This window comes from Mirounga leonina, unplaced genomic scaffold, assembly GCF_011800145.1.
Source record: "Mirounga leonina isolate KUSES-001 unplaced genomic scaffold, KU_Mleo_1.0 Mir_170, whole genome shotgun sequence".
Lineage (NCBI taxonomy): Eukaryota > Metazoa > Chordata > Mammalia > Carnivora > Phocidae > Mirounga > Mirounga leonina.
This window is the reverse complement of record NW_023270433.1, coordinates 4,249,288-4,262,204: the sequence shown is the minus strand read 5'-3', so window position 1 is coordinate 4,262,204 and position 12,917 is coordinate 4,249,288. Positions and strand designations below refer to the sequence as shown.

General features: G+C 55.7%; 1 protein-coding gene across 1 annotated transcript in view; it reads left to right on the top strand.

Annotated features, from left to right (window-relative positions):
• Window positions 1-12,917, top strand: part of NTNG2 (netrin G2) — a 65,116-nt gene that overhangs the window by 31,123 nt on the left and 21,076 nt on the right. The gene's annotated exons all lie outside the window — the stretch shown is intronic.

The window sequence follows — 12,917 nt, the reverse complement described above, 5'->3', positions numbered from 1 at the left end:
CCAGGTCCTGGGATGTTAGCTGATACTCAGGATGTTATCTGGTTCCCAGGATGTCACCTGGGTCCTGGGATGTTAGCTAGTACTCAGGATGTTACCTGGTTCTCGAGATGTTACCTGGTACCCAGGATGTTACCTGGTTCCTGGGATGTTACCTGGTTCCTGGGATGTTAGCTGATACTCAGGATATGACCTGGTTTCTGGGACATTACCTGGTACCTGGGATGGTACCTGGTATTACATCAAAGGGGCTGCCTATGGTGGCCAGGGCTGCACAGACAAGATACCTGGTTTTTCCATGGAGGGAGGTGAATGATGGATGATAAATGTCCTCTGGAGGGCCTGGAGGGCTGGAAGGTCTGGAGGAGACCAGTGGAGCTTGGCAATGTGGGCAGGGCTTGGGCGAAAGCCGAGCGCTCAGGAGGTGCTCTGTAACCATCCAGCAACTCAGTGAATTGATGCTTGTGTCTGGGGGTCCCCAAGACCACCCTCAGGCTCCATGATTTTCTAGAAGGACAGAACCTAGCAAAACAGTACGCTCTCAGTTACAGTTTATTACACTGAAAAGAGATTAAAGTTAGCAACAGACAAAGGTCCATGCGTGTGCTCCTGGAGACCGAAGTGCGAGCTTCTGTTTGTCCTCTCCCAGTGCAGTCCTGCAGACAGTACTCAGTCCTCCCAGCAATGATGTGTGGCATAGCCCCAGCTAGGGAAGTTTGCCCAAGCCTTGGTATCCAAGGGTTTTTTGGGAATTGATCATGTAGGCATGGCTGATCCTTGGTCTTCAATCCCTTGACCTAGAGGCCCCCTGCCATAAATCATATCATCACCGTAAACCAAACTAATGTGTCCCAAAGCCCCAGGTAAACAAAGACACTTACCAGGCAAGACATTCCAATGGCTCAGAGATTACCTCGCCGAAGCCAGTCAAGGGCCAAACTTTTCTTTGGCAAATGCAGGGTGTGGACAACCCACACATGCTGAGTTCATCCTTTGCTCACAGCTTTGGAGAAGAATATGTTTCCAGGCCACTTTGGCCGAAGGCAAAAGACCATCGTAGATAAAAACTAGGCCTTAGATCCCCAGGAAAGATGGTGGATGATTAAGTGACTCCATGATAGCTGGGTCATTTGTTCCTTCAACAGATCATGTGCCGGTCTGTAGGGGCAAGAACTCTATCCCTGAGCCAGCTCCCTAACACCCTGGTCTGCGCTCAGGAGGGGCTCAGGGAAGCCTCATCCCTGGGTCAGCGAGCGGTCAGTGATAAGGGGCAGCAGCATGTGATGCTCTCCTAGTGTGACTCCCAGACTGGCAGCATCAGCAGCGCTTGGAAACTTCCTAGAAATGCCAGTTCTCGGGCCCCACGCCAGACCTACTGCATCAGAACCTCCAGGGGTGGGCCCAGCAATCTGTGTTCCAGCGAGCCGTCCGGGGATTCTGATGCATGCCCTAGTCTGAGAACACTGGCTGGTTGGGAGCACGGTTCCGGAGCCAGACAGCCTTGTTGGATTCCCGGCACTGCCATCCACGGGCTGTGAGACCCCGGACAAGGACCCTTCTGTGCCCCAGTTTCCCACCTGTGGAATGGGGATGATAACAATCACACCCTTCTCATTGGATGGTGGTGACAGTTAAACCGGCTAATCAGGATTGGGCACATGGCTTAGGCCATATGGGCAGGGGTCCCACCAAGAACCCTGCTGGGACAACATACACCAGGAGCGTCTTTCCACAGCAGGATCCAAAGACCCCAAGTATAGAATTACTGATGAGAGGAAAAAGCAATTTGTTGCATGGTGTGTCTAGTATAATCCCTCTTCTGTAAAATGTATAATACACCCGTGTGCGTAATTTCTACATCTTGGGGAGACATTGGAAAGAAATCTGTCCGGGCACAGGAAGAGCATCAGGGGTTCGGGGCAAAGGCTGGGAGCTTGTGTGCTGATAGATCACTGTGGTCCAGCCTGCAGAGTGGGGCTGTTGTTTTCAGCTCGTGTTTGCCTTTTATTTTACTTGGACTCTGCTTGTGTATTCCAGGGGGGCCAAGGCAAAGGCAAGTGGTTGACGAGGTGGTTCAGGGTCAAGGCTGACAGGTGCACGTGCAGGGGCCTGTATTTCTGACACCTGTGACTTCTAACCCTCCCCTGCTTGGGGCAGGGTATGTTAAATCAGGAATGTTCTGGAAGCCACCTGATAAATGGCCACTGTTGTGGAAGCTGGGGGTCGAGGATGGAGCTCTCTGATCTGCGTCCAGGTTTTGGGCCTCTGGTCCTCTCGGTGACCTCTGCCTGCCCTGGGGATGCAGTGGCTAGTATAAGACCCTTCCTTCACTCTGCAGTCCCAGCCAGCTTAGCACCATGTGGTGGTTGGAACCAGATCTCCACACCTTCTGGGGGTTGCATCCGCCTTTCTCATCTGCCTTGGGCTCCTGCAGGGGGACCCTCATCTTCAGGAGTGTGGTCAACGGCCCTCCTTCCACCTCATTGGGTGATCTGGGGCCAGGTGAGCCGGTCCCAGCCCTGCCCCTCTCCACCCCTCTCCAGGCCTCAGTTTCCCACCTGTAACTTGAGGACTGGGCGCCTGGAGACCACATCTCCCTGGCAAGATGGAAGGGTGGCCCCTGCTCAGCAGCTCCCAGCTCCCCTTGGCACCCAGCCCCAGCAGGCGGTGGGGATTAGACTTAGTGGTGGCCAAAGTACGGCAATCAATTCACAGATGAAGTAAGTACTCTTCAGGTGGCTGGTTGGCAGGAAAGCAGCAGCTTGGCCTATCGATTAATTAGGTCTGGTTAGATGGTTCAGCAAAGGGCTGCAACTTCCTCCACTTTTCCTTTTTAAATTCGGGGTGGGAAAACCCAGCAGTGCTAGGGAGTCAGAGAGGCCCAGGAGACAAGACAGGGCAGCAAAGGCGTATGGAGGAACCGCCCAATGATGTCCTGAGTGGGCACCTGGGGACCTCCCAGGGCCTCTCAGGTTCTGGGATCTCAGACTGAACCCGCTCTGGGATTCCCTGAGTCTCATGGCCCCGTGTGCCTCCCTTTGTAGCCTGCCAACAATAGTAGCTGATACTGAGCATTTGCTACAGTCTCACTGACTGAGTCTCATTGAGCTCCGAGCTAAGGGCTTCATGTGCATTTTCTTATTTAATTAATAGTCATTTGACTCCCCAGTGGGTTATTGAATTGCTAAGATCCCACAAGCCGAGAACATGGCATTGAGCAAGCCAGACCTGATCCCCACCTTTCCCTATAGAGACAGCGCTCCCCTCTACCTCCTGTTTTCAGACGCAGAGGCTGAGGTCAGGGAATATAAGGAGATCACACAGCTAAACTAAACACCAGACAGCCAAGATCCAACCCAGGCATGTCCAAGCTCAAGGGCATCTCTATATAGGGCCATCTCACCGACCCTCTCTCCCAATCCAAAGGTCTCTGGTACTGTGGTTTCTCCCAACCTGCCACTATTGTCAGCTATTTCCACCTGCAAGGGAGACTCAGATTGGGGGGTAGGGGGGCAGAGGCAGCTGGCCACAGCAGGGGAGGGGGGCAGAGCAGCTGGAGAAAGTCCAGGGCCCTGTGGAATGAGGAATGGGTACAGAGCAGGGGTAAGAAGAGAGGCTTCAGCACCTTGAGGCCTCTGTCCCCACCAGCCTTGCCTCCCTGCCTCCCTGCAGGCCCTGACAAGTCCTGCCCACTCTGGGTCTGGGATAGAGAGAAGAGGGGGTCTTACCTCCTATTCATTCCCGTTCCTGGAAGGCAGGAAGGGGGCTAGAGCTATTTTCTCCTTCCACATATGGACAAACTCAGGTGGAGAGCAGGAGAGCAGCAAGCGGGCTTTAACTGTGCAGCAAATCTGGGGCGACATCTGGATTTGGGAGGAAATGTGGTCATCCCTTTACTGTCCTTGGAGCAGAGACGGAGCCCCCACCTCCGCCCCAAGTGGTCAAGTGCAGCAAGGCCCGAACCCGGCCAGCATCATACAGGAGAGCTTTTTAAGATGACAGGTTCCCCAGCCCCACCACGAAAGAGCCTTGGATCCCATAAGTTTGGAGCAAGTTCCAGAAAGCCCTCTCTTTGCAAAGTTCCTCAAGCGAGTTGGAGAGGCAGGGCTCCATCACTGATTAGCTGGATCTCCTTAACCTGCCTGAGCCTCAGTTTTCTTATCTGCAAAATGGAAATATAGTAGCTCCCTCATCAGCTTGCGGTGAGGATTCATTGGGCTGATGTGTGCATGGAGCTTATTCCAGCATCCCCTTCCTCGGGCTAGGTGGCAGGACAGGTAAGGGAGGGAGGCGTGGGGCCAGGGCTGCCTGGATAGGAGGCCATGGCTACATCCATCCCAGAAACTGGAGCTCAGAAAAGATGCAGGGAAGCATGCGTTCTTGGGTTAGTGTGGTGGCAAGCCCAAATGTCTACGGGGGCATGGAAGACACATCCATGGGTGATGTAGACCCGTAGAGACAACAGGGAAGGGTGCGGTCTGTGGAGAAATGGGCAGAGCAGGCCCTTCACAGAACAAGAGACCAAATATTGTCAGATCTTCTGAGGTTACAAGAGAAGGCAGGCAGCAGGTATCTATATGTAAGATCTCCTGATTTTTAAAATTTTGGCACCTACTTCAAATTTTTTTTTCAAAAGTCCTGTGCAGGTACAACAAAACACACTGGTGGCCCAGGGCAGCTCCTGAGCTGACCGTGTGTCCCTCACGCTCTGAGATGTTCCTGTCCTGTCGCAGATGTGACAGCATAGACACTGTACTAATAGGACTCAGCAGGTCCGTGGCAGGGTGGGCACCCAGGGGCTGGGGCGCGAGCAGACCAGCGAAACAGTTGCCAGTCCTGCCCACTCTGGGTCTAGGACAGAGAGTAGACGGCGGTCATCCGGTGCTCATCCCCAAACCCTGACCAGGGGCAAATTCCTCTGCTCAGAAAATTCTCGGAGGCTCCAGGGAACCAGTCCAGCTGGGCCTTTGTCAACTGGGGACAGGGAAGGAGGAGCTCCCTGTCCTGGAGATATTTAAGCCCATCAGGGTGGTGTTTGCGGGAGATGATGGAGAGAGGTCCGTGGGTCAGATTAAGGTCCTGTGCACCTGTTCCATACAACAATAATAAATGTTGATTAAGTAAACAGGAGCTTATAGATACCACTTAGAAATTTGGTGGGTGTTAGATTACAGGCATTGTGTCCTCACCCCCTTTTAACCCAAGAGGAGCTTGGAGGGGGAGGACACATGCCCCGTCCCAGAGACAGAGCTGGGCCTGCATGGGCGCGTCTGACCCCGGACTGGCCGAGCCCACCGGCTTCGCCAGATTCTGCTCCGAGTCCCTGGGCCGGCTGACACCCACCTGGTTTTCTCCCCCCTCCCCGCTTCCCCACGTCTTGCCTTCTTGTCTTCTTCCACAAACGTCCTGTCTCTATTGATCACCCGGTAACTGGAGATGGGCGGAACTCAGGACAAGAATAGAAACATCGGAGGGAAGATTTCTACTCTGGGCGCGAGTGTGGAGGGCAGTGGGTGGGGGTTGGGGGGTGCATCAGAGAGAGAGGCGCCTTCTTGCCCAACCTGTGTGCCTGGCCCTCCTTCTAGACTCTTCCCTGGGCCTTTCTGCAGGGAGCGTGTGAATTCCCCTGTAATGCTGGGACCCCGCTCAAGGCAGAGCAGTTCCACTCCTAGGCATATCGGTGCGAAAGCAGGGAAAGCAGGGACTTGAAGGTATGTGTGCGCACCTGTGTTCACAGCAGCATCGTGCCCAGCAGCCCAAAGGTGGGCACAACCCAAGTGTCCGTTGACAGATGATGGATACATGAAATGTGGTCCGTCCATATTCCATGGAATGTTACTCAGCCTCAAAAAGTAAGGGAATTCTGACACCTGCTACAACGTGGGTGAGCCCTGCGGACATGATGCTGAGTGAGATAAGCCAGTCCCAAGGACAGGTATCCTCTGCCTCCGCTCAGATACGGTACCTGGAGAAGTCAGGATCAGAGCAACGGAAAATAACGGGAAGGCAGGGGTGCAGAGTTACCGTGTAGTGGGGACGGAGTTTCTGTTTGGGATGATGCAAACATTCTGGAGGCGAATGGTGGTGGTACTTACCCAGTATGTGAATGTACTTAATGCCCCTGAACCAGGCACCTAAAAACGGGAAAATGGTAAATTTTATGTTACGTCTGTTTTACCTCAATTAAAAAAAAAAAGAAAAAGACTCTTGATCTTGGGGTCAGGAGTTCGAGCCCCACGTTGGGTGTAGAGATGACTTAAAAACATAAATAAATAAAAACTTAAAAAAAAAAAAAGAATAAGAAGGAACAGGTGGGTGGATGGCTTCTGTGTCAGACTGTCTGGGTACAAATCCTGCCTCAACCGTGACCCTGGGCAGAGTACACCAGCTGCCCAGGCCTCCTTTCCCACATCCATAAAACAGAGACAGCGACCTCGGGGTGCAAGTGAGGTGAAGAAGGGTTTGGAGCCGTGGCTGGGCCCCTGTGAGCGCCTGTAAGCACCAGGGCCAGCATCACGCCCAGGAAACGCCAGATGGCAGGGCGCATCCCGGAGACCCTCCTCCCCGGGCGGGGGCACTTTTCGGAGGGTCACGTGGGCTTTAGGAGCCAGGACTCCCCGAAGTCCTTGCTGGGTGTCGTGTGCCGTGTGGGTGGTCAGCCTGCAAGTGGGGCGCCAGGTTCTATGCCATTCTCAAAGGGGGTCCGTGGTCCCGAGTGTTTGGAGAGTGAGCTTTGTGTGCTACTTTTTTTGGTAAGATTTTATTTATTTATTTGTCAGAGATCAAGAGAGCACAAGCGGGGGGAGGGGCAGAGGCAGAGGGAGAAGCAGGCTTCCCGCCGAGCAGGGATCCCGATGAGGGACTTGATCCCGGGACTTTGGGATCACGACCTGAGCCGAAGGCAGACGCTCAGCCACCCAGGCGCCCCTACTTTTTTTTTTTTTTAATGAACACATACAAACTCTACTCACTGGGGTCAGAGGTTTCATTAGGGGCACTTCACGCCCCCATAGCTGGGTCTGCTGAGCTTCCTGAACCATTGCTTCCCACCGAAGAGAATTAAGACAGTATTGTCTGTCTGCTGAGAGCTGGTGGGGGGGGCAGGGGTTCCTGGGGAACTGCATGGGGGTCCCCTGTCCGGTGCAGCTCCCCTGGGTGCCTCCGCTCTGCTCCCTGACCAGGTGTGCCCCCCCATCAGTGAGAAGGGGCAGGAAGGGCTCCTGGTTTGGACCAGTCACAGAAGATGTGGAGAGACATGCAGGAGGGTTGAGGATGGAATGACCAACAACAGTGTCTTCCCAGCAGCGCCGAGAGAACTGAGCCCCCCTTCCTCTTGTTGAAGGAGAAGGGTTTCCTGAGAGTTTTCTCACTATCGTATTCATTCATTCCACAGATATTTTTAATGCACACTTTTATTCATGTCCTAAAGCCACCAGAACCAAGTACCACAAACCAGGTGGGCTTAAAAAAGCCAAAAGGTATCGCCTTACAGCTCTGGAGGCGTGAAGTCTGAAATCAAGGGGTGGGCAGGGCCACGCGTTCTCTGAAACGTGTAGAGGAGAATCCAGTCCATGCCTCCCTCCCGGCTTCGGGGGAGGCCATCGACCTGTGGCCCCATGGGCTGTCGCTGCATCCCTCCGGTCCCAGCTCTGCTCCTACCTGCTGCCTGTCCTGACCTGGCGTGCCCACTGAGGCTCTTCTTGGAAGGACGGCAGTCACGTTGGATTAGGGTCACCATACTCCATATCACCTCATCTTATCTTATGTCTTCATCACATCTGCAAAGACCCTACTTCCATATAATTTCATGCAGCAGGAGTTAGAACCTCACGAAGGGTGAGTGGGAGCAGGTCGGGGAGGGACATTGTCGGCAGGAGTATAGCAGGTGCAAAGGCCCTGCATTCTCACACATGGTGCCTTCTAAGAACTTCATGTGACATGGCTAGAGTCTGTGAGTGCCCTAAGACAAGAGCAGAGGGGACATGGCTGGATCCTGCCGGCCCTGCAGCCGTGGGAGGGAGTTGGTTTTATTCTAAGTTCGGAGAGAGCTCTTGCAGGATGCTGGGAAGTGACATGATCTGATTTCTGATGCTTCGACATTTGAGTTGGGAGGGGACCGAGGAGTGGCAGGGAAACTAGGCAGGTTCTTCCAAGACTGACGGTGGCCGGTACTGGTTCCAGTGGTGGAGGAGGAAGCCGGGGGCCGCCTGGGGATGGGGGGGGCCTTTGGTAGCAGCTAACCATATGGGGACGGGGAACAGAAGGCCTCCAGGGGGCTCCCAGGATTCTCGCCTGTGGACAGCTGTGAAGGAAGAAGTTTCCGGAGGAAGTTGATTTTACATTTTTACATTTTATTTTTTTATTTTCTCGTACAGTAAAAATCATGCTTTCTGGGGCACAGTTCTATGAATTTTAACACCTGTACAGATTCATGTGACTGCCACCACCATCAAGACACAGGACATTTTCCATGTTCCCATGAAACTCCCTCTGGCTGCCCCATTATAGCCGCCCCACCCCCAGCAACCACGGATGCACGCTCTGTCCGGACAGTTGTCTTTCTGAAAATGTCCTATAGGTGCAGTCATGCAGCATGTGGGTGGCCTCTTTCTCTCAGCACGGTACCTTTGAGGAACGGGCTTTCTTGTTGCCGGGTGATGTCCCACTATGTGCTGGGTGGCATCCCACTGTGTGCCAGGTGATGTCCTACTGTGTGCCGGGTGATGTCCCACTATGTGCCGGGTGATGTCCTACTGTGTGCCGGGTGGTGTCCCACTGTGTTCTGGCCACACCTCCGTTCCTATGGCCATTCAGCCCTTGTGGGGTGTTGCTACTGCTTCCGGTTTGGGGCGATCGTGAGTAAAGCCGCCATGAACATTCATGCCCAGGTTTTTGGGTGAACATAGTTTTCATTCCCCTTGAGTAAATGCCCAGGCGTGGGATCGCAGTGTCCTGTGATAAGTGTATGTTGCACTTTATAAGGAACCGCTGATGGGTTTTCTAGAATGGCCGCACGCGGGCAAGAGGGAGCTCCACTCCGGACTTGTGGCTCTGGGCTGCCCTGGAGGCCTCGGTGTCTGGAGTGCAGGCCAGACGGGGCCCTGGGGCCTCTGGGGCTTAGAGAGATCATGACTCCATGGGAGCGTTCGAGAACCCCAAGAGAGTGGGGAGATGGTGAGAGCGTCGGGCCTGGGATGGAGCCCAGAGAGGTTGGATAGTGAAGGCGGGACACAGAGCATGAGCAGCTGGGAGGGGAGAGAGTCCAGAAGGACGGTGCCCAAAGCCAAGCGGAACGAGTGTGTCCGATGCTGCTGGGGTCCAGATGGAGGAGGGCAAGGCAGGTCCGTGGATTTGGCAACAGGGAGGTCAAAGGCGACCTCTTCCAGAGCACATGTGGTGGAGTCGGGGACAGAAGCTGTCTGGGGTGGGTTCCAGGGTGAATGCCACAAAGTAAAAGAAGATGAACGAGGGGTAAAAATGGGGTGTTGTTAAGGCCTTTAAGAAGTGTGGTCCCGAGAGGGAGCAGGGACACTGGGCATGAGCCAGTGGGGAGAAATGGGAGGAGAGTTCTCCCTACAAATGGGGGAGGCACCACAGCACATTGGCATTCTGCTGGAATCACCCAAAACAGTGTGGGGAGAGCTGACGGGGTGCAGGAAAGGGTTGGAGAGGGCCGCCAGGTGGGAGGAGGGGTGAGGGGACGGAGGGTGACCGTGTACCACATGTGAGGGGGAAAGGCCCATGCAGGCTGACAGATGCACTATTTGGGTCAGAAACCCGGCTTCTAACACTTCTGGCAACCAAGGATGGCCAGCCCCTTCCCTCCCCCCCCACACCCCCTCCCCGGGCCTCCAAGAGGTCTCTCTGTGGTGACAGGGCTCATGGTGTCAAGGGAAGCCTACATTTGCATCTGACTCTTTCCTTTGCAAGGTTCTGGCCCAAGGCAAGTCTCCCTCATTTCCCCACCTGTAAAATGGGATCCCACTGTTGTAAGGATCATCCGAGCACCTGCACTTTAGCTCAAGGCCCCAAGCTCAGCGGGTGAGCAAGAAATGGGCACCCTTGTTATTTGGAAGGAGTCGGTTTTCACTCACCTGAACACAGACCTCATTCGCAGGTGTGTGTCCCTCACTAGGGGGACCCTCTCCAGCCAAGAGGAATCTCTGGGTCTCATCTCCCCTCTGGTACAGTTCCCACCCCCTTCATTAGTCAGCTGGCGGGCAGGAAAGGACGTGCCCTGTGGCCCAAGTGACTTGGGAAGACAATGTTATTGCCAGCGGTGTAGCAAGGAGCCCCCACAGCCTGGCGGCACCCCGCGCACGAGCCCCAGGCCCCAGCAGGCTCTGCGCCCTGCCCCCCTGCTCTGTGACCTGCAAGACCTGGAGGTGCGGGCAGTGGGCAGGACAGACAGGGCCATGGAGGGGCAATGAGAGTCAGGGGGCAGGGAGATCGATTTGAGCCTATTCTCAGGCCTTGGCCTCTGCAGCAGAGGGAGCGGGGTGGGGGTGTGGGGTCATTCTGAAGGCTCGCTGGCATGTCGCCCCATATCAAGTACGGGTTCGATTCACCGCTGCTCCCTTCCCTGTTACCCCCCTGCCATCACCCCCACACACGTGTGTGTGTACCTGCCCCCCACCCCCACAGGCAGAAATCTGCTTCCACAAACACCTGTCACTTAACACATCACTCGCTGAAACATCGCGTGCATGTTGCTCACAGACTCACAGACTGGGGGCCATAGGATGCCTGAGGCCTCAGCGGGAGCCCAGGGTCCACGAGGTGCCTTGGCTTGACTGTCCGGGACTTGGGGAATCTGGGGGCTTCTCCCCCATTCGGAGTTGCCCATTCTGAGCTTGGGATCCCGGAGGCCTCTTGCCATTCTGCGGGGCCATGCCCTCCCTCTGGATTCCTACCCAGCCCTCCCACCCGACTCCCGGCCTGAGCAGGTTCCTTATATGGACTCCCATCACCCTCCTGCCCCCCAGAGAGCGGCACCACCAGTGCCAGGATTTCATCTGGGGAGATGACTGGCTTCTCTCTTTAGTCTTGCCCCTTCCGTGCAGAGGCTTTTTTCCCAAACACAAGTCCAGCCATGTCCCTTCCCCTCAGTGGCTTCCCACCGCCCCTAGAATCAAGTCCACACTCTGCAGCTCTGCTCTCCCCTCCTTCGGCAGCGTGGGCTCTGAGGCCTTGCAGACCTGGGGCCTGGACGGTGGGTCCCTTTAACTTGCCTCTGGGCTGTTCCTTCTGCCTGGAGCACAACCCAGCCCTCCCTGCCCTCCTGTCTGGCAGGTTCTTCCTCCCTCGGGCTTGGCTCAGACGGCCCCGTCTCTGGGGCTCCCGAAGCCTGGAGACTTGGGCAGCCACCCCTCTGTGCCCCGCTCTGGCCTTCACGGAGTGTGGCAGTGCCACTCTCTGTCACAGCCACGGTGGCCACGCATGGACACCTCTGACCCCTTGCCCCCAGCCCCGCCCCAGGCGCTGAGCTGAGTCGGGTCTGGCTTGTTCCCCCAGTGAGGCTGACACCGGGGACCAGGTGGGCATGCTATGTGTTTATTGAATTCTTTCGCTCATTCATCCATGAGCAAACGAGCTTACCATCAGTAGCTCCTTGCAGAGCAGGAAGGGAGTGGCGTGTTAGCAGCTCGGAGACAGGGAGGCCAAGCCAGTTGGGCTTGCTAACACCCACCCTGTTGCTGCTCACCCGCCCACCATCGCACCCAGCAACGCCGATCACCTGGGCCTGGCCCCCCCTCCAGGGCACCAGGGCCTCTCACGAGGTGCGGGGGAGACACGGATCTGGCTTCAGTCAACAGCCTGGCCAGGCTTGGGGGCGGGGGGGGCGGTGGCCTTTCCAGGCCCTCCCTGGCCATACCCACTGTGCCCAAGCCACACACTTGGACCCACCAGCGCCCTTCCACCAGCCTCTCCCTGTGGCTGGGAGGCAGCCTCTGGCTTTATAATGGGTAATAAGATTTATCAGTAGTCTGGAGGAGGTGATGTACGTTAAAGCACTTAATATAAAAGGACTTCGCACAGAAGCCCAAATTTGATTTAGCCAATGAACTCAATTGCCGGTCTGACCCCGTTCCAGGAGGAGTGGCCGCCAGCATTTATCCACATTACCCTGAGAGAGCCAGACCCCTCGCTGCCGGGGTCCCGCCTTCTGTAGTCCCCGGCACCCGGGAGCCCCCTTCCCTCCCTCCCGTACCCAGCCCTGCCTCCTTCCACTAATTCACTGGAAAAGTCCAGCATTTTACTGGGTTCCCCTTCCCACCGTCCCTACTGTGTCCTGCTGGTCTCTTGTCAACTCTTGATCCAGCTGGATCCCTAAGCTTTCCTCCTGACCATTGCTTGCTTCTGCAACAGCTGCCCATCCCTCCATACTGCTGAGCCCCAGCCAAGGACAGTCCTCTCCCTTCATCCCCCCACCAAAAAGGCCTGAGGCCCCCAGGCCATGGTGTTCCCTGTGGGGAAAGAACACTTCAAAGGATGACCTTTGGCCAGCAGCACCTTGAGACTCAGCCATTTCCATGGCCACCTGCTGGCTGGGAGGGGAAGCCCCCCCCCCCAGGGAGCCCCAGCCCCCTCCCAAGGCCACAGCCTCCCTCCTTGGAGTGCAGACCCCAGCCCGGAAGCGTGAGCCCCTCCACGAGGGAAGTTCCCTTGGGGTTGTCACCGTCTCCCTCGTCCTGCAAGCCTGTGTCCATCCTCTTGTGCCGCCACATCCAGGCCAGCACGGGCTTGGGGTGAGCTTCCCTCTAAACCCAGCAGCCCATTGAAATGTCTCCCGGAAAACAGAACCGCCTTTACCCAAAGGAACAGGTTCTATCTGGCAGAGAAATGGGCAGATACCACGGCTGCTTAAAAATAGTCGCTGTCCCCAACAGCTCCAGCTTTCAGGGTGTTGGGAACACGCA